Raw genomic sequence first — 22122 nt, forward strand, 5'->3', positions numbered from 1 at the left:
CGGTGAGACCGAGGTCGAATCCCAAGGGACTGATACTTGTACGTTTTCTGAAACTAGATAGAAATAGAACTAGCTTAAGATGAAATCTAAATTCAATATAAAGTGATGAATAATGGTGAAAGATTAATTTAAAACTTAAGAGAAATCAGAGACAGGAAATTAGGGATTCAGAGGATCCACTTGTAGAGATCAGGGAGATTTTACGCCTGCTTCAAGAATCATGGAACTTAACTGAACTTACCTAATATAAGTTTCAAGAGATGAAAGGTATAGGAATTAGAATGGATTCCATCACCAAACCATGCCCATGAGACAAAGTAAACAACAGAATTAAACTAATTACCAACCAATCAACATGTTATGAGGGTTAGGAAGGGTACCGTCATCCGACCATGCCCATGAGACTATGGTGAACAACTGAGTTTCCTGACGTCATAAACATGAAAAAATGAAGAAACATGCTCAAAGCCATCACAGACCTGTTGTAATTTTAGTCACAACAAACCATTAAAAACTGAAAACATTCCCTTACAATCAACCCAATACCAAATCCATTCAGTTTAAATAAGAATTATAGGCATAAAATTCTTCCCATCACTCTACAAGCTTCACCCCTTAGCCCTAGCTAAGGGGTTTAGCCACACATGAATGGGCTGGACCCTTTAGACAAAGTAAATAAACAGAAAAAGAAATAGAAAAGAACAAGAAGGAAAGAAAAGAACAGATATCACTTCCTCCAGCCTCACGTCCAGCCACGTCCAAGCCTCTGCCCTCTCTCCCACACGTCTCCTCCTTTTTAAAGATGAAAGGCTTCTTCCCGGAGCTGCTGTGGAGTCCCAAAAGAAATAGGCTGCGGAAGAGGTCTTTACACAGCAAGGTCGGTGCGTATATACCCCTTACGTAGTAAAAATCTTAGCCTCATAATTCCACTTTTCCTGGTAGTTTCTCCAGAAGATCAACGTCTTCCTGGTGTTTCTCGCAGGATCCAATCCGTTCATTGGATTGGACACGAAAATACATTTAGAGATGACGAGGTACGGCTTGAATTCGGTCTGGCCCATCAGGATTTCTACTCTACCATCCATCCTCCGTTTGAATGATATACTCTCACGATTGCTTGCATGGGACCAAAGGATCTACGTGGTCATGGTCGTGGATATCCTCTGGAGCAGATCATTGGTGCGGATCGATCAGAAAGATCATGATGGTGGCCCACCAAGATGCTCTGTTCGGTCGCTGGCGGATAGCGTGCAAACAGCGGAGTCTGCGCTGCGGTTGGAGAACCCATGTTTGATTTCGCCAGCGAAATCCAGTCCGTCCATTTGGTTTCCCATGAAAAAAATGGTCGGTCATGATCGGTTTTGGATCAGCTTCGTTGAGCCTCACGCCGTTTTGCTTGTCACCATCCAATCCTGCGTTTACACCTCCATGTTCATGTAGCATCCGAGAAAAGCTGGAGGTGAATCAAGGTACGGTCGGTTTGACCTTGTGAATTTACTGAACGGTGTGGATCTTCAAAAAGATGTGATGATGGTGGCCCACCAGGAGTTGTCAGAACCCCCCCTTACGACTCTCTCACCGCTGGAAAACGAAAGTCGGGTTAGCGCCTGTTGACCGACTTGGTTCACTCCGTGCACGGCGAGTGCACGACTTCTGTGCACTCCACCTTCATAAAGTGGGTCTCACCTTGATGTATATGCAAAATCCAATCCATCCATCCACTTTTTCACCTCATGTATACCGTTGAAACCAAAATTGGAGCGCATCCAGATATCAGGTGGGTCCCAAATCTCTGTTTTATGGTATGATCTGCCCATTGGGTCACTTCCGCAGAGATAAAATAGTTGAAATTCGATGTGTACGGTTAATTTATGGTTCTCAGGCCATGAATGAAGTTTTGAGCTGAACGGGCGGTGGGAACCCCGTGATCTTGCATTCTGGCCGACTTTTAGGCCGCTTGAGTTTCAGTTTCTTGATTTTCGCAGATCCCTAGCGTGTAATTCCGTCGATCTTAGTCCCCTGGAGTCCGTCCTTTGCCTTGGTGATGCCATAGTGTTAAATCCATGTTTTTAACGTCCTTTCCCGTCCACGCTCGTAGATTCACCTTGCAATAATAACACAATTAAAATATGATGTTAAGCACTATCATGTACATGAAATCCAGTAATAACTGGGGTCTGATATGTAATATTTGACCCTCAACACAACCCCCAACCAGCATTTTGCTAGTCCCAAGCAAAGTATGCGAAAAAATAAGTTGAGAATTATATGACAATTTATATGAAACCGAGTGATAATTTGAAGAAAACGATTCAGAGACGAAGAATCTAAGATCCATGAATCGTTGGGCATAATTTTCTCCTAGACTCAAGCACACGGTAAACTTTATAATTAAGTTCAAAGTATTAGTCCATCAATGAGAATAATTCTAAACATTGAATTCCATGGATGTATGGTCTAATCTCGACTTATCAATATTGAAATTAACTTTTCTATTTAAGGATATCATTGGTAACCAATAAGAGAATTTATGATAACTAAAACTTGTCTCACACATCATCTTTTTATACTTTTAATTTTCATTTTTTTCATTAAAAGTAACGCCAAGAAGGGGAATCAAATCCTCACTTATAGGGAGAAAACCTATGGTAAAGACTTCACACCCACTCTTTCTCAAATATTATCCATGGGGAATCGAATCCTCACCTATAGGGAGCAAACCTATGGTAAAGACTGTTCGCCCACTCCATTCAATTTCCAAGTTGGTTCTTTTCATGTTTAGTGATTACCAAGTTAATCCTTCAATATCGAGCTGAACCCTTAATGTGCATGCGAGATGTGTTTTGTGAAATCATGACTCAATCAATGTCTACAACTTCTAACCATGGATTAATAGTTCGAACTGAATTGCGAAGTTTAACAGATAACTGAATCCAAGAGTCATATATTACCAACATTATGTATCTTGTACGTCTAAATCCGAGATGGGTGTCTAAATCACTTCGAATTCCAAAAAAAATTTAAAAATTTTCACAATTTCTACTCAAGACCAAGAAAACACTAATTTGGAAACCCAATCTCCCACCCCCAACCTAGAATCTACATTGTCCTCAATGTAAAAGAAATAAGCATGCAATGCACATGGGACAACGAAAAGTAAATATGAAGTGATGGGAAGATAGTACCTGGATGATGAATCGAGAGACACTTTTCAAGAGATCGCAGCATGGGCGTCGGTCAGCACGAGAGAGAAGGCAACATAAAAATAACAAAAATAAAATCCTACCTATACCACTTTCGTAGGTGCTCTCGATTGCATTTAGCGTATGCAACAAGCCTTTAAACCCCTAGGTTGCCCCTAGTGGACGAGTTGTAGTCTCGTGAGGGTTTGCAGTAATGTTACCCACAAACATTGAATTAATTAACGATAAAAATGAAATAAAATGAAGAGCTGGGTTGCCTCCCAGGAGCGCTAAGTTTACCGTCTTCAGCCAGACAAATAAAACAACTACCCTAGTCCTATGAAAGCGATAAACCTACTTATAACTCCATCAGACTAGGAGATCAATCCTGGTAAACAGGAGCAGTCAGGGGCATGGACATGTTCTCTGAATCAAATTTCTCGATAAATGGTTTCAATCGATGTCCATTGACTTTAAACTCCTTGCCATTGTCGGGATCTCTTATCTCAACGGCCCCATGAGGAAAAACAGTAACAACAATGTAAGGGCCAGTCCAACGAGATCGAAGCTTACCCAGAAAGAGATGTAATCGAGAATTATACAAAAGGAACTTCTGACCAGTCGTGAATGATTTTTGCAAAATGTGTTGGTCATGGAATGCTTTCATCTTGTCCTTGTAAATTCTTAAATTATCGTACGCATCATTTCGGATTTCCTCCAGTTCATTCGATTGAAGTTTGCGTAGCGAGCCAGCGTTGTCCAGATTGAAATTAAGATTTTTGATCGCCCAGTATGCTTTATGTTCCAACTCCACAGGCAAGTGACAAGCTTTCCCATAGACAAGTCTAAAGGGAGACATTCCAATAGGGTTTTAAACACAGTACGGTATGCCCATAAGGCATCGGTCAATCGGATTGACCAATCCTTACGATCAGGGTTAACCGTTTTCTCCAGGATATGTTTGATCTCCCTATTAGAAATCTCAGCTTGTCCACTTGTCTGTGGATGGTATAGGGTGCTCACCTTATGAGAGGTACCGTATTTCTTCATGAAGCTCTCAAATGGTCTATTACAAAAGTGTGATCCCCCATCACTACTGATGGCTCGAGGCGTCCCGAACCGCGGAAGGATGTTCTCTTTTAAGAATTTAATGACCGTGCGATGGTCATTATTTCGGCATGGAATTGCTTCGACCCATTTAGTGATATAATCTACGGCGAGCAAAATGTATAAGTTTCCAAATGATTGGGGGAATGGTCCCATGAAATCAATGCCCCAGCAGTCAAATGCTTCTATGATAAGGATGGGATTCAAAGGCATCATATTTCGACGGGACAATGCTTCCAATTTCTGACAACGCTCACAAGCCTTGCAAAACTCATGAGTGTCCCTAAACATAGTAGGCCAGTAAAAGGCACACTGCAGAATCTTGGCCGTGGTCTTTTTAGCAGAAAACTGACCACCACAGGCCTGTGAGTGACAGAAGGAGATGATGCTCTGATGCTCAACGTCTGGTACACATCTCCTTAGGATTTGGTCTGGACAATATTTAAATAAATAATGATCATCTCAGAAAAAGTTGCGCATCTCGGTGAAGAATTTCTTCTTATCTTGCGCATTCCACTGTGTCGGTATGGCACCTGTGGCAAGATAATTAGCAATATCAGCAAACCAAGGTGAATGGGAGACTTTGAACAGTTGTTCATCAGGGAACATATCATTGATATGGGTCACCTCAAGGGAATCAGAGGTATTAAGGCGAGACAGATGATCGGCCACTAAATTCTCTACTCCCTTTTTATCTTTAATTTTTAAATCAAATTCTTGGAGTAGAAGGATCCATCGTATCAGGCGGGGCTTAGAATCATTCTTAGAAAGAAGATACTTAAGTGCCGCATGATCTATGTAGATAATGATCTTTGATCCGATCAAGTAGGACCTAAATTTGTCCAAGGCGAACACTACGGCTAAGAGTTCCTTTTCCGTAGTCGAGTAGTTCACTTGGGCAGGATTTAGAGTCCTACTCGTGTAATGAATGACGTGGGGCCTTTTATCTTTTCTCTGGCCTAGAACCGCTCCAAGAGCATAATCAGAAGCGTCGCACATAAGCTCGAAAGGAAGGCTCCAATCGGGAGGCTGCATGATGGGTGCAGTGGTTAACATGCCCTTAAGCTTGGTGAAAGCTTCCTAACATTGTTCAGTCTACTCATATGGTGCATCCTTTTAGAGAAGAATACATAAGAGACGAGAGAGGAGACTAAAGTCCTTTATGAATCATCTATAAAATCATGCGTGTCCTAAGAAGGATCGCACATCTCTGATATTCTAGGGTGGAGGTAGGTTAGAAATAAGATCGATTTTTGCCTCATCCACCTCGATTCCTTTGGACGAGATAATATGTCCAAGGACAATTCCCTTATGAACCATGAAATGACACTTCTCCCAATTAAGTACCAAGTTCTTCTCTTCACATCTTTTCAGCACACATTTAAGACCCGTGTCCTAGTCCGTACCGTTCTGTTAGCTTTCGCGGTCCTTCCGGTCAAATTTCGACAACCTTCACACCGTATCCAATGTTTGCGCGCGATCCTAAGCCAGGTCCCGCACACCGACGTCGGCTCGATCCGAAACTTGTATCATAGCGACCGCGTCGTCGCCGCGGTTTCAACGTCATGACTTGTGCACCGAACCGATACCCAGGTAAAAAGATGTCGATCTGCGTTTGTTCCGAAAAAACACCACACGTTACGAATTTCGAGAGAATCTCTACAATTAGTCCCATCAATCAATCATAAATGCAACCATACCTCAAGTACAACAACCCATCCCTCTTTCTCCACAAAGTCAACTCTCTCTCTTCACCCATCCCTCTTTTACTCACTTTTCAAACCAACCCATGCTTCATTAATTACACGCATCACTCCATCACCTCATATCACTCCCATCCTCTCATTTTCTCTCTCATTTTCTCAAATCTCTCCAAGCAACTCAACCCCCACACGTCCAACCCTTCTCTCCCTCCCAAGTGTGGTCCACCCTCTCATCTCTCATCCCCACCATCAAAAGTCCATCAACCTCCATCAAAGTTGAAACTAAGGAGCATTGGAGTCTAAGGGACCAAGAAGAAGGAAGATAAGGTGGGTGATTTGCCATTATTTTAAATTTTAGGGCTCATTTGTTAGTGGGACCCATTTGGATGTATGTGATTTAATCAAGAGGGCCCATAGTGGCGGGGTTCCTCTATCTCACCGTATGTCTCTCTCTATCTCTCTCTTTCTCTCTTTCTTTGTAATGGTGTGGATCCCACCAATATGTGTTACATCTACCCCGTCCATCTACATCAGACGGTGTGGCCCACTCTATTACAGGTGATGATCCACACCATCCACTGTTTGGATGGATCCAATGCTTTATATATATATATGTTATATATTATATAATATATATATATATATATATATATATATATATATATAATATAACATAATATGTATAATATGATATATATATTATATGTATATATTTGGTGGGCCACGTCCATGTGGGACCCACCACAAGGCATGTGTTTATCCACAGCGTCACTGGACGCTGGACAGGCGAGCCCTATACTGCATGGGTGTATACTTAAAAAAAAAGAAGGGAATGAAGTGGTGGGCCTCTCATGCAGGCCCCACCTTGATGTATATGCATAATCCAAGCCGTCCATTTCGTTCCCCAGATCATTTTAGGCGTTGAGCCGAAAAATGATCTCAATCTGAACTTATGGTGGGCCATAGCATAGCAAACCAGTTACCTACCATTGAAATACACCCCGATGCTACTGTACATCAGAAAACTATTCGATATTAGTCTCGATAGATTTGTATCGAGCTATAGGGGCCAATGAATGGTGTGGATCTGGCTGATGTGGGCCCCGTTTGTGGAAAACCACAGAAAAGCATTTTTTCAAAAAAAAGAAAAAAAAGAAAGAAGAAGCAGCATGCAGCGGCGCTGCTGCTGCTGTCAGAGCGCCACAGGCGCTGGCCGCTGATGGACGGACGGGCTGGGGCTCACGGCCCCAGCTGTGGGCCTCACTTTGATGCGTTTCAACCATGAGAACCATGCATTTGATGGGTCCCCACGGACCAACCGTCCATCCCAAAAATCAGCTTTATACGGAACTCATGTGGGCCATACCATTTAAAATCATGTGAAGACATGCTAAAACATATAAAATCACTTGGTGGGGCCTACCTGAGTTTTGGATGTTACTGAAACTTGGTCTGGACGGTCAGCCAAGTGGGACTCACATAATGGGTGGGCTGGATTTGTAAACCATGTTGCGGTGGGCCCCACATCCACCCCAGGTCCTGGTGACCTTATAAACAGGTTGGACGTCAAACGAACATCACAGTGGGCTCCCTGCCCACGTAGGTTGGATGGCAAAATAAATATTACGGTGGGCCCCTCCACCACGTGGCCCTGTGAACAGGTTGCATGAAAAAAAAAATAAACATTTCAGTGGGCCCTTGGTCCACACAACCCCATCAACAGGTTGTATGGGAAATAAATATTACAGTGGGCCTATCCAGGCCCATGTCACCTTATGAATAGTTTGGATGTCAAATGAATAGCACAATGGGCCCTATCCAGGCCCACGTGACCTTATGAATACATGGAATGATAAATAAATAATACAGTGGGCCCTACCCTGGTCCACATGACCTTATAAACAGTTGGTTGGAAAATAAACATTAGGTTGGGCCTTAAGTTGGGTGGAAAATAAGCATTATGGTGGGCCCCACTTATGTAAGTATTGTAAACCACACCCTCCATTAGTGTGAGCTCCATCAGGATGCATGTGTTTCATCCAACTGTCCAACTATTTTAGAGATGATTTAAGGCCCATTTCTGAGGCCCACCTTGATTTGTATAGGGCCCATATTATGAGGCCCATTGTGAAGCATATAAGAATCATGTGTTTAGGCCCAGCTTGATGTATTTGTGGCCTGCCCACTAAGGCCCACTTGAGATATTCGAGCCCATGGTTTGAGATATATGAGCCCATGGTTTGAGGCCCATTTGGTGTATTTGGGCCCTTGGGTCGAGGCTCCATAAGATTTATATAAAGTCCATTACAATGTGATTCTATCATGGTTCGTGCCTTGGGAACAATGTTGGTTTGACGTCCACATTGCAAATACAATGTTGGTTAAATGTCCGCATTGTCGCTCTCCCTAAGGCCCATTAATAGGTCCATACCTGTAGTATATAGGCCGTCTAGGCCCATCTTCATTTTGATCAGAGCCCATAACATGTTTAGTATAGATCTATGATTCATGATCATATGCATCATATGTATGCCTAATGTGAGGAGTGACTAATCATAGATATGCATTCAAGTAGATTGTTTATATGCTCCCTGATAGGCGTAGTTGCCCCACATGAGCGCGCGGTACGCGCAAGATTGTTGCATGTTTGGTAGAGTGATTCATGCATTTGCATGTGTGTCATTATGATTATTATATGCCCTAGCGATATCAGGGCCATAGCCTCTACAGACACATCATGGGTAGCCGGGTTGGATACCGAAAATACTGTTTCTAGCATCGAGGCGCCATAGATGTCCTTAGGTGAAAATCCCTGAACCCGATGGTACCAGAGGATGACTCCAACATCAAGACCGAGTGGATATATGAGTGCACGAGGGCCGAATACTAGTAGGCTGTGTCTCCCACTGTGTCGTGGTCAGTTGGAAAGGGGTATAGCCTTACTCACCCGAGAGTAGGGGCAATACTAGGCTGAGTTTGAACAGTTCGTGAATGGGTCCTCTATCGACATGCCGGATAGGTATTGACAGACTATTGGCCAGGCGAATAGTGAGGTTTCTTACGCTCACTTAAACTGTGCGGCTAGGAGAGCGGCAGTGACATTTGGAGTGTATTAAACTCTGATGATTATTCAGAATGAGAATTGTACTGATATATGATGAGGATTGGCATGCTTGATTTGCATCTCGCATCGCATGGCCGTGTTATGACCGATAACATTCATATCTTGCACTACATAGCCTTGGGACGGCTGATTGCATTCATGTACTCATCACCATGATTCCGCATTACTCTGACCTTGCATTCTGAGCGCGCTTATATTGCGTACACACTTACACCACCCTCTAAGCTTTTTATAAGCTTATGCACAATTGATGCGTGCAGGTGACGCCAGGACGCAGCCGTAACATAGTAGCAACAGGAGCGTGCAGTCAAGCCTTTGTAGTTTCTGTCATCACCATTATCTTGTATTTTCCCTTTCTGTTGCATTGTACTAAAAAGTTTTTTATCATAGTGGATTTTGTGGTGGTGTTCTTGTGGTTATTGTTTGTGGGTTATGCTTTTGTTATGCTCATTATGAATCAAACTGATGATTTGAAACCCTCCTTGTAGTATCCCAGGATCGGAACCTGGTGAATGAGTGTCGGGATTCGAGAATGGGGTTCTACGGAGGCTGTCGGCGCCGGATTCGACGATCGAAAATTTTGTGAGCCCGGTTTCCGAGTTCGAGGCGTGACAGAAGTTGGTATCAGAGCATAACTTGAGAATAACCAAGAACAACATTATATGTCTGCTATGAATGATTAAGTCCTAAGCTCGGATAGCCTAGCGATCTTTTATTACAGATCCTTAACGTGCGTGCCTTCGCGAGCCTTTAAGTTGATAGGCACCTTCGCTCTTTCCTGTAGGACATGGCGCGCAGGAGAGTGACCAGATCGACTCCCGCACCACCACCTGAGACTCCAGCTCCACCACCTGCGGCTCCGCACTACCACCTACGATCCCTACTCCACCACCAGAGATCCTACTCCCCGCCTGAGGATGTCGCTCCTCTACCAGAGATTCATACCGCACATCCCGAGGATGCTACTCCTCCATTAGAGACCAGTACGAATCCGACCGTATCCGTGAGTGCTTCCTGATTCTAGCAGATGCCGCAGCCGTGACGGCCGCACTTCGGGGCAGAGCAGACACCGGTTGTTTCACCGGCCAAGCAGAGCAGAAGCGCGCGAGTGCCCTTCTTCGAGAGTTCAGACAGCTTGATCCTCCGCGTTTCCAGGGCGAGCCAGATCCGACAACAGCTGAGCGGTGGCGCTCTGATGTGGAGAAGATCTTCGATACCATGTCATGTACAACTGAGCAGCGAGTCCGATTGGTAGTATTTCTTTTCCAGGATGAGGCCAAGCACTGGTGGACCTCGGTTAACCGCGTCGCAGGACCTGATTACGTCTGGACATGGGATGACTTTATCGACCGGTTCAAGGAGCAGTATTTCCCTAACCACATATGATGTCAGAGGGCACTAGAGTTCGAGACTCTGGTGCAGGGGGACATGACCGTGGCGCAGTACGCGGCCCGTTTCATGGCGCTATCGAAGTTCGCACCGTATATGGTTAATGATGAGGGGCGGAAGGCCCGCCGTTTCGAGAACGGCTTGCGTTACGGTCTTCGAGGCCGTGTGATTGGGCATGAGCTTCGGACCTTTCAGGCAGTAGTGCGGAGGGCTCAAATTTATGAGATAGAGTAGGCCGACACGCTGGCCGACAGAGATCAGAGAAGTGGTCAGAAGAGACAGACCCCCTCCAGTAGCTCCCAGCGCGCACCACCGAGGTATAGGAGCCACCCACCTGCTAGAGCACCAGCGGCCCCAGCAGCAAACCTCCAGCGCTACCCCAGCAGCCATTTACAGGACTTATTTTGGATGTGGTGGGACAGGGCATCGCTTGTCCGAGTGCCCTCGCCCTCATCTCCAGCAATCGAGAGGATCACAACAGCCTCATCTACACCGCCGAGAGCACTACAAGCCTCCAAAGACCAGAGCGATCTCAGAAGATCCTCCAAAGACGGCACCATGCACACACCTCGGCCGCGAGACCCCAGCAGCAGAGAGGCAAGATAGGCCGCGCAGAGGCAACAGAACACCTGGGGACCTCAGAGGGGACAGCACCTCCCGGCCGGCTCAGCTAAATTTTACGCGGCTCAGCAGACCCGCATCATCCGGAGGAGTCGTCGAGGGTATACTTTCTGTCTCTTCATGCATCGCCAGTCTTGTTTGATTTTGGCGCTTCTCACTCATTCATGTCCGAGGATTTCTCGTTATTCGATCGGATTGCAGACAGAGTCTACTAGTGAGGGATTGACCGTATCGACGCCCTTGGGGAGGACCGCAGTATTGGGCCGTTTCTGTCCATTTTGCCCGGTTCTTGTCGGTGATATCTTTTTGCCCGCTGACTTGTTTGTGCTGCCGATGACAGATTTTGACATTATCTTGGGCATGGATTGGCTTGCCGAGTACCACGCTATCTTGGACTGTTCTGCGAGGACAGTCACATTCTGCATACTAGGCTTGCCACAGTTTCAGTTATCGCCGAGCCCTGAGGAGAGCCGTTGTCTTGCTTGATGTCCTATGCCCGAGGAGCCTATTGCCTTGTGTATTGATCGGTTGCCGGTTGTCTGCGACTTCCCGACGTGTTCCAGGAGATTCAAGGATTGCCTCCTGCGCCGTCATATTGAGTTCCGGATCGACCTTATGCCTGGTACCGCGCCTATCTCGAAAGCCCCACACCGTATGGCACCGATGGAGTTGCGTGAGCCACAATGACGATTGGACGAGTTGCGTGAGTTGGGATTTATTCGTCCGAGCAATTCGCCATGGGGAGCCGGTACTCTTCGTCGGGAAGAAGGATGGCTCGTTGAGGCTCGCGTAGATTACCGCGAGCTCAACCGAGTCACGATTAAGAACAAATACCCGCTCCCAGGATAGACGATTTATTTGATCACCGCAGGGTGCAGTTCTTTTCAAGATTGACTGCGTTCGGTTATCATCGATTCGTGTTCGAGAGGAGGACATCCCAAAGACCTTCCAGACGCGCTATGGTCATTTTGAGTTTCGGGTCATGTTTCAGGTGACCAATGCACCCGCGGTCTTCATGCGATTGATGAACGAGGTCTTTCGTCCATATCTCTATCGATTTGTTGTGGTCTTCATCGAGGACATTCTGATATTCATCGACAACATTCGATATATTCGAGGACCCGTGAGGACCATATGCGCATCTGGAGATCGCCTTGCACCCTCTGTGCTCACCAGTTGTATGTGAAGCTAGAGAAGTGTGAGTTTTGGCAGGAGGAGGTGAAGTTCCTTGCTCACATGGTGATGAGGGAGGGTGTCGCAGTGGACCCCTCAAAGGTTGAGGCAGTGCATCAGTGGGGCCAGCCCACAACTGCATCCGAGATCCGTAGTTTTCTTTGTTTGGCGGGCTACTATTGACGTTTCATTGAGGGCTTCTCCCGTATTGCAGCGTCATTGACCAAGTTGACTCGGAAGGGTGTAGAGTTTATGTGGAGCGACGCATGTGAGCGAGCATTTATGGAGCTGAAGGACCACCTCATGTCCACTCCTATCTTCACTCTTCCCTCTGGGAGTGATGGATTTATTGTATTTACGGATGCTTTGCGTATTAGCTTAAGTGATGTCCTGATGCAGCACGGGAGACCAGTGGCTTATGCATCTCGCCAACTCAAGGTCCATGAGCTGAACTACCCCACGCATGATTTGGAGCTGGCAGCAATTGTCTTTGCACTGAAGGTGTGGAGATACTATTTCTATGGGGTCAGGCTTGAGCTCTTCTCCAACCATAAGAGCTTGAAGTATCTATTTTCTCACCGAGCTAAACATGAGACAGAGACGCGGGATGGATCTTGAAGGATTATGATTTTGACCTCCAGCACCACCCATGCAAGGCAAATGTGGTGGCGGATGCCCTTAGCCGTCAGCCACGAGGCCTCGTGGCACATATGATGATTCAGAGTGGAAGATGCTCGAGGATATAGCGAGTACGACTTTGATTTTGGTCTCCATTTTGTATAGTTCGATTATCGAGCCTATCGATTCAACCCTCTCTTGTCGCAAGGGTGATCGAGGCTCCGCAGATGAGTCATTACAGATTACCGAGCAGAGGCGACATCCGAGAGTCAGGCATGGCAGATTGGTGCCGATGGTGGACTTCGCTGAGGCCGATTGTGTGTCCGGAATATTTCCGAGTTGCGTAGAGATCTTATGACCGAGGCACATCGATCGTGGTTTTCTATCCACCTCGGCTCGACAAAGATGTACCATGATATGAGGAGGCAGATTTTTGGGCGGGATGAAGCGCCAGATCGCCGTTTTGTGGCCGAGTGTGACACATGCCGGCCGTGTCAAGGCCGATCATCGAGAGACCCCCGGTCTATTTGCGCCGTTGAGTGTCCCGACGTGGAAGTGGGAGCACGTATCTCCGATTTTATTATGGGTTTGTCGAGGACTCAGCGCGGTCATGACGCCATCCGGGTTGTCGTGGATCGTCTGCGAAGTCGCCACATTTTCTTGCTATTCGTGTGACTTGGCCTTTGACCGGCTTGCGAGGTTATTCATTGAGGAGATTGTGAGGTTGCACGGCATACCTGTCTCGATCATTTCGACCGAGACCCGAGGTTCACATCTCGATTTTGGAGGCTTTCAGAGAGCTATGGGCACCGATTTGCAGCTCAGTACCGTATGACCGATTGCTAGCCGATGGCCGACCGAGAGGGTCAACCAGATCCTTGAGGATATGCTTCGGGCTGCGTGATTGACTTCGGTGGTAGGGATGAGCATCTGCGATTGGTTGAGTTCGCATACAACAACGGCTTCAGGCGACCATTGGCATGGCTCCTTTTGAGGCATTATATGGCGAACCCGTGCGGATCTCCGAGTTGTTGGACCGAGGTTGAGAGCGGCGCCTCTTAGGTCCCGAGCTTGTGCAGGAGACATCGAGGTTATTGATATCATCGGGTAGAGGATGCGCACAGCTCAGCTGGTAGAAGAGTTCGTCGGCGTCGCCCCTTGGAGTTTGATGTAGGGGACCATGTGTATCTCAAGGTCTCGCCCATGAAGGGCATAGTTCGATTTGGAGAGAAAGGCAAGCTTGCCCCGAGATTCATAGGACCTTTGAGATCACCGAGCGCATTGGCGCCGTGGCCTACCGGCTTGCCTTACCATCTCAGTTGTGTCTGGCGTCCACAATGTTTTCCACGTCTCTATGTTGAGGCAGTGTGGGTCGAACATCATTCCCTGTTATCGATTGGCGGCCGTTAGAGGTTCGTGAGGACGCTTCTTATATTGAGCAGCACAAGTTCGTATCCTTGATCGGAAGAGCAGTCCTCCGGACCAAGGTCATCCCCTTTGTGAAGGTTCAGTGTTGCTAGATTATTCTGTGGATGAGGCATCTTGGGAGCGCGAGGCTGAGATTCGAGAGCGCTATCCTTATCTCTTTGATGATTGATTGTATGTTGTATGTTGTATGTTGTATCTGATATTTATATGGCGATGCCTTGCTTCCTCTTCTATTATGATTTACGTTTTCTTGTGATGATTGTTTAAATTTTGAGGAAGAAATTTTTATTTGGAAGGGAGAGCTGTAAGACCTGTGTCCTAGTCCGTACCATTCCGTTGGCTTCCGCGTCCTTCTGGTCAAATTTTGGCAACCTTCGCACCATATCCGACGTTTGCACGCGATCTTAAGCCAGGTCCCGCACACCGACGTCAGCTCGATCCGAAACCTATGTCTTGGCGACCGCGTCGTCGCCGCGGTTCCAACGCCGTGACTTGCGCACCGAACCGATACCCTGGCTAGAAGATGTCGATCTGCGTTTATTCCGAAGAAACACCGCGCGTTGCGGATTTCGAGGGAATCTCTACACAATTAGTCCCATCAATCAACCATAAATGCAACCATACCTCAAGTACAACAACCCATCCCTCTTTCTCCACAAAGTCAACTCTCTCTCTTCACCCATCCCTCTTTTACTCACTTTTCAAACAAACCCATGCTTCATTAATTACACCCATCACTTCATCACCTCATATCACTCCCATCCTCTCATTTTCTCTCTCATTTTCTCAAATCTCTCCAAGCAACTTAACCCCACACGTCCAACCCTTCTCTCCCTCCCAAGTGTGGTCCACCCTCTCATCTCTCATCCCCACCATCAAAAGTCCATCAACCTCCATCAAAGTTGAAACTAAGGAGCATTGGAGTCTAAGGGACCAAGAAGAAGGAAGATAAGGTGGGTGATTTGCCATTATTTTAAATTTTAGGGCTCATTTGTTAGTGGGACCCATTTGGATGTATGTGATTTAATCAAGAGGGCCCATAGTGGCGGGGTTCCTCTATCCCACCGTATATCTCTCTCACTATCTCTCTCTCTCTCTCTCTTTCTTTGTAATGGTGTGGATCACACCAATATGTGTTACATATACCCCGTCCATCTACATCAGACGGTGTGGCCCACTCTATTACAGGTGATGATCCACACCATCAACTGTTTGGATGGATCCAATGCTTTATATATATATATATATGTTATATTTTGTATAATATATATATATATATATAATATATAACATAATATGTATTATATATATAATATAATATATATATTATATGTATATATTTGGTGGGCCTCATCCATGTGGGACCCACCACAAGGCATGTGTTTATCCACACCGTCCAGCCACACCATCCAAGTGAAATGCTAACCGGCATGGGTGTGTACTTTAAAAAAAAAAGGGGAATGAAGTGGTGGGCCTCTCATGCAGCCCCACCTTGATGTATATGCATAATCCAAGCCATCCATTTCGTTGACGCATCATTTTAGGCGTTGAAATGAAAAATGAAGCCAATAAACATTATGGTGGGCCATAAGATAGTCTCCAGTTTCCTACCATTGAAATACACCCCGATGCTGCTGTACATCAGAAAACTATTCGATATTGGTCTCGATAGATTTGTATCGAGCCATAGGGGCCAATGAGTGGTGTGGATCTGTCTGATGTGGGCCCCGTCTGTGGAAAACCACAGAAAATCCTTTTTTTCAAAAAGAAGAAAGAAGAAAGAAGAAGCAGCGCATGCTGCTGCTGTCAGAGCGCCACAGGCGCTGCCTGCGCTCGACGACGGACGGACGGGCTGGCTGGGGGTCACGGCCCCAGTTGTGGGCCCCACCTTGATGCCTTTCAATCATCCAGACCGTGCATTTGATGGGTCCCCACGGACTAGCCGTCCATCCCGAAAATCAGTCTTATACGGAACTCATGTGGGCCATACCATTTAAAATCATGTGAAGACATGCCTATATATATAAAATCACTTGGTGGGGCCTACCGGAGTTTTGGATGTCGCTGAAACTTGGTATGGACCGTCAGTCAGGTGGGACTCACACAGTGAATGGGCTGGATTTGTGAACCACATTTCGGTGGGCCCCACATCCACCCCAGGTCCGTGTGACCTTATAAACAGTTCGATGGCGTGAAAATATAACGGTGGGCTCCTTGCCCACGTAGGTTGGATGGCAAAATAAATATTACAGGGGCCCCTCCACCACGTGGCCCCGAACAAAGTGCATGGAAAAAAATAAACATTTCAAGGTGGGCCCTTGGTCCACACAACCCCATCAACAAGTTAGATGGGAAATAAATATTACAGTGGGCCTATCCAGCCCATGTCACCTTATGAATAGTTTGGATGTCAAATGAATAGCACAAGGCCCTATCCAGCCCACGTGACCTTGAATAGATTGGGTGATAAATAAATATTATAGTGGGCCCTACCGGTCCACATGACCTTATGAATGGTTGGGTGGAAAATAAACATTATATTGGGCCTTAGGCTGGGTGGAAAATAAGCATTATGGTGGGCCCCACTTATGTAAGTATTGTAAACCACACCCTCCATTAGTGTGGGCTCCAGCATGATGCATATGTTTCATCCAACTGTCCAACTATTTTAGAGATGATTTAAGGCCCATTTCTGAGGCCCACCTTGATTTGTATAGGGCCCATATTATGAGGCCCATTGTGAAGCATATAAGAATCATGTGTTTAGGCCCAGCTTGATGTATTTGTGGCCTGCCCACTAAGGCCCACTTGAGATATATGAGCCTATGGTTTGAGGCCCATTTGGTGTATTTGGGCCCTTGGGTCGAGGCTCCACAAGATTTATATAAAGTCCATTACAATGTGATTCTATCATGGTTCGTGCCTTAGGAACAACGTTGGTTTGACGTCCACATTGCAAGTACAATGTTGGTTAAATGTCCGCATTGTCGCTCTCCCTAAGGCCCATTAATAGGTCCATACCTGTAGTATATAGGCCATCTAGGCCCATCTTCATTTTGATCAGAGCCCATCACCACATAATATGCAGATCCATGATTCATGATCATATGCATCATATGTATGCCTGATGTGAGGAGTGACCGATCATAGCATATGCCTTCGGGCGGACTGTTTATGGGCTCCCTGATAGGCGAAGTTGCCCCATATAAGTGCATGGTACATGCAGGACTGTTGCATGACTGATAGTGTGATTCATGCACTTGCATTTGTGTGATTGTAGTTACTGTATGCCCTAGCGACATCAGGGCCATAGCCTCCACAGACACATCGTGGATGGCAGGATTGGATACCGAAAATATTTGGTTCTAGCATACGGGCACCATAGATGTCCCTGGGTGAAAATTTCTAAACCCGATGGTACCAGAGGATAACTCCAACGTCAAGACTGAGTGGATATATGAGCGCATGAGGGCTGAATACCAAGAGGCTGCGTCTCCCACTGTGTCGTGGTCGGTTGGAAAGGAGTGTGGCCTTACTCGCCCGAGGGTAGGGGGCAATACTAGGCTGAGTTTGACCAGCTCGCGAATGGGTCCGCTATCGACGTGCCGGATAGGTATTGGCAGACTATTGGTCAGGCGGATAGTGAGGTTTTTTACGCTCACTTGGACTGTGCGGCTAGGAGAGCGACAGTGCCATTTGGAGTGTATTGAACCCCGGTGATTATCCAGAATGAGAACTGTACTGATACATGTTGAGGATTGGCATGCTTGAGTTGCATCTCGCATCGCATGGCCGTGTTATGGCCGATAACATTCATATCTTGCACCGCATAGCCTTGGTACGGCTGATTGCATTCATGTACTCATCACCATGATTCCGCATTACTCTGACCTTGCATTTTAAGCACGCTTATATTGCGCACATACTCACACCACCCTCTAAGCTTTCTATAAGCTTATGCACGATTGATGCGTGCAAGTGACGCTAGATCGTGGCTGAGCAGGAGAAGGAGCATGCCGCAGTTTTGGAGTTTCTATCTTTTGCACTACATTGTATTTTCCCTTTCTGTTGCATTGTACTAAAAAGTTTTTTATCATAGTGGATTTTGTGGTGGTGTTCTTGTGGTTATTGTTTGTGGGTTATGCTTTTGTTATGCTCATTATGAATCAGACTGATGATTTGAAACCCTCCTTGTAGTATCCCAGGATCGGAACCTGGTGAATGGGTGCCGGGATCCGAGAATGGGGTTCTACGGAGGCTGTCGGCGCCGGATTCGGCGATCGAGAATTTTATGAGCCCGGTTTCTGAGTTCGGGGCGTGACACATTTAAGACTCTCTAAGCACTTGCTGAAAGATGGACCGTAAACAGAGAAATCGTCCATTAAGACCTCTAGATATTGCCCCACCATATCAGAAAAAATACTAAGCATACATCGTTGAAAGGTTGCAGGGGCATTACATAGTCCGAATGGCATCCTTCGGTAGGCAAAGGTGCTGTAAGGACATGTAAATGTGATCTTTCCTGGTCTTCAGGGGCTATCTCTATCTGGTTGTAGCCCAAATACCCGTCAAGGAAACAGTAATAGGAATGGCCAGCTAACCTTTCCAGGATCTGATCAATGAATGGTAAAGGAAAGTGGTTTTTTCTTATGACGGTATTCAACTTCCTGTAGTCAATGCACATTCTCCAACCAGTAGCGACTCTAGTTGGCACGAGTTCATTATTAGCATTGGCTACGATGGTGATTCCGGACTTCTTAGGGACTACTTGAGTTGGACTCGCCCATTGACTATCAAATATAGGGTATATAATACCCATGTCCAATAGTTTAAGAACCTCGGCCTTAATCACTTCCTTCATGTTTGGATTTAGTCTACGTTGTGGTTGCCGAGCGGTTTTTGCATTATCCTCAAGATATATGCGGTGAGTACAAATCGAGGGATCGATTCCCTTGAGGTCCGCTATCGTCCATCCCAGGGCTCCTTTATGCTCAATAAGAGTAGATATGAGCATACTCTCCTGTTCTTTCTCCAGGTGGGCAGAAATCACCACCGGGAATGTCTCATCTTGACCTAAATAGGCATATTTCAAATCGAGGGAGGCACTACATCGGTTTGTGGCAATTCTTCGAATTGTGGCCTTCAACGGTTAACTTCAAGTACCGGTGCAGTATCAAGCAAGGCACACGTCTCCCTAATCATGTCATTATCAAAATCATGGGAGTAGGCCAGGCACGTCTCTAGAGAGTTAGAGGATAAGATCAGAGGTGTCGTATCTTCCACTAAAGAATCAATCATGTTAATGTCGTGGAAATCGTCATCCTCCTCTAAGTTTCTACCGTTATTAAAAAAGATGTTTGACTCCAATGTCATATTCCTAAAAGACATAGTCATGACACCATTCCTGCATTTGATAATTGCATTGAGGTGGCAAGGAATGGGTGACCAAGAATGACGGGGATCTGAGTGCTCATATTATTGATGGGTTCGGTGTCCAGGATGATAAAATCTGCAGGGTAGTAGAATCTAATAAGTTGGACTAACACATCCTCAATTATCCCTCTTGGTACACGAACAGAGCGATCAGCAAGTTATAGTGTGGTTAGGGTGGGTTTTAATTCACCCAAACCTAACTGTTTATATATCGCGTAGGGAATCAGATTGACGCTCGCTCCGAAGTCAAGAAGTGCATGATCAATTCAATGGTCCCCGATTACACATGATATGGTTGGGCTACCGGGATCCTTGAATTTTTGTGGCACGTCTTGCTTTAGGATGGCACTCACTTTCTTGATCAAGAAGATCTTCTTTTGAATACTCTGCTGTCGTTTGGTCGTGCATAAGTCTTTCAGGAATTTGGTATATGAAGGTATCTGTTTCACGACATCAAGTAGAGGAATGTTGACTTTCACTTGTTTCAACACCTCTAGGATATCCTGAGAGTTAGAGAGAGGTTTTGGTGAAACCAACCGTTGGGGGAACGGAGCAACTGGCTTCCCTAGAAGTTCCGGTTCTAATTTTTGCGAGGCATCACTAGATCCATCATTGTTGTCCTCTTCTGGTTCTTGAGGCTTTTCAGGCCTAACTGGAAGAGTTTTATCAATGATCTTTCCACTCCTAAGAGTGGTGATAGATTTAGCGTGCCCCATCTGATTTGAAGAGCTGAGATCATTAATCTCGTACTGTGGTTTAGGATTGGGGAGAGGTTGTGCAGGAAGCATCCCCTTTTCTATAACCGTCATACGAGAATCAATCTTTTGCATAAAATCTGTAATTCCCCGCATTGCCTGAGCTAGCTCTTGTATGGAATTTTGAACCGGTTCCTCTTGAGGTTTCACTTGATTTGGATTTTGATTGAAGAAACCTTGAGGGGTAGCCGTTTGTCCATTCCTCTAACTAAAGTTTGGATGATTTTTCCAACCAGGATTGTACGTATTGGAGTTAAGTCCAGTAAAAGGTCTTTGATAGTTGTTTACGGCATTAGCTTGTTCATTCAACACTCCTCGAAAGGTGGGTATTGTATGATAATTTTCAGTTGTATGAATGTTACAATCACAGATGCCGCAAACAATTTCATTAACCTTATCCTTCTTTCCTTCCATGGCCTCAACTTTCCTTATAAGCGTAGTCACTTTACACTTGAGATCATCCTCTTCTTTCAAGAGATATAATCCACCTTTTTCCTTTAATTGAGTCGGCCTAGACGTGGTGTTCGACTTTGGGTAATAGTCCTATAATTGTGTTTTTTCAGCAAGACTATCGAGGTTATCCCATACCTCGTCAACATTTTTATTAATGAATTCTCCATTACACATTGTCTCGACCATTTGGCGCATGGAAGATGTCAGTCCATCATAGAAAAAATTTGTAATGCGCCACGTTTCAAATCCGTGTTGTGGGCATGAACTGACTAAATCTTTAAACCTTTCCCAACATTGGAAGAATGTTTCATCTTCCTTTTGGGCAAAGTTCATGATTGCTTTTCTGAGGGTAATCGTTTTATGATGTCGGAAGAATTTTTTTATGAATTCCCTCTGCATGTTGTTCCATGTGCCAATGGATTTAGGACGCAGTGAATGTAACCACGTCTTAGCCTTCTCTTTTAAGGAAAAAGGGAAGAGTTTCAGCCTGATTGTATCCTCAGATACATTAGGAAAATATAATGTAGCTATAATCTCATCGAACTCTTTCAAATGTAAATATGGACTTTCTGATTCAAGTCCATGGAATTTAGGAAGGAGTTGGATAAATCCTGGCTTGATGTCCATTTGTCCTGTGTTTTCAGGAAAAATCATGCATGAGGGCGTACTCACTCCCGCCAGTTGTAGATAATCTCGTAAAGTACGAGGCGGGGGTGCCTGATGCACCTCATTCTCATCTTGGGTATCCTTCACCCTGGGTGGAAGTAAAGAAGGTTGGTCTTCAGCCATAACTTCAATTAACTCAGGGGATTTCGAGTGGTGTCAAGTCCTGCGATGGATAGTCAACCCCTCAACCAATCCTCCTTCAGTTAAGAGACGTCGAGTGTTGTCACGGGCCCACTGGGGCATGAAACACTCACAGCCCTCAATTAAATTCAAAACCTAATCCTAAGAAAGGGAAAGAAAATCTATAAAGAAAGAGAGAGTTGGAAAGAAATTACCAATTTAGAAACTTATGTCAGGATCCTACAAAACAGGAAAACAAGTTAGTTTTAGAATTCAAATAAAAGTCTACAACTAAAGTTAGTCAAATTCTAATCTTAAATTAATTCTAAACCTAATTAATTTTAGAAAAT

The 22122-nt window shown here is 45.4% G+C and overlaps 1 non-coding gene across 1 annotated transcript; it reads left to right on the forward strand.

Annotated features, from left to right (window-relative positions):
- The first annotated feature begins 21230 nt into the window (after positions 1–21230).
- LOC131231997 (small nucleolar RNA R71) lies at positions 21231–21337 on the forward strand. The gene has a single exon (XR_009164607.1). It is a non-coding gene; the product is annotated as a small nucleolar RNA R71 (small nucleolar RNA).
- The last annotated feature ends 785 nt before the right edge of the window (positions 21338–22122 follow it).

Source organism: Magnolia sinica, chromosome 17, assembly GCF_029962835.1.
Source record: "Magnolia sinica isolate HGM2019 chromosome 17, MsV1, whole genome shotgun sequence".
In the NCBI taxonomy this organism is placed as follows: Eukaryota; Viridiplantae; Streptophyta; class Magnoliopsida; order Magnoliales; family Magnoliaceae; genus Magnolia; species Magnolia sinica.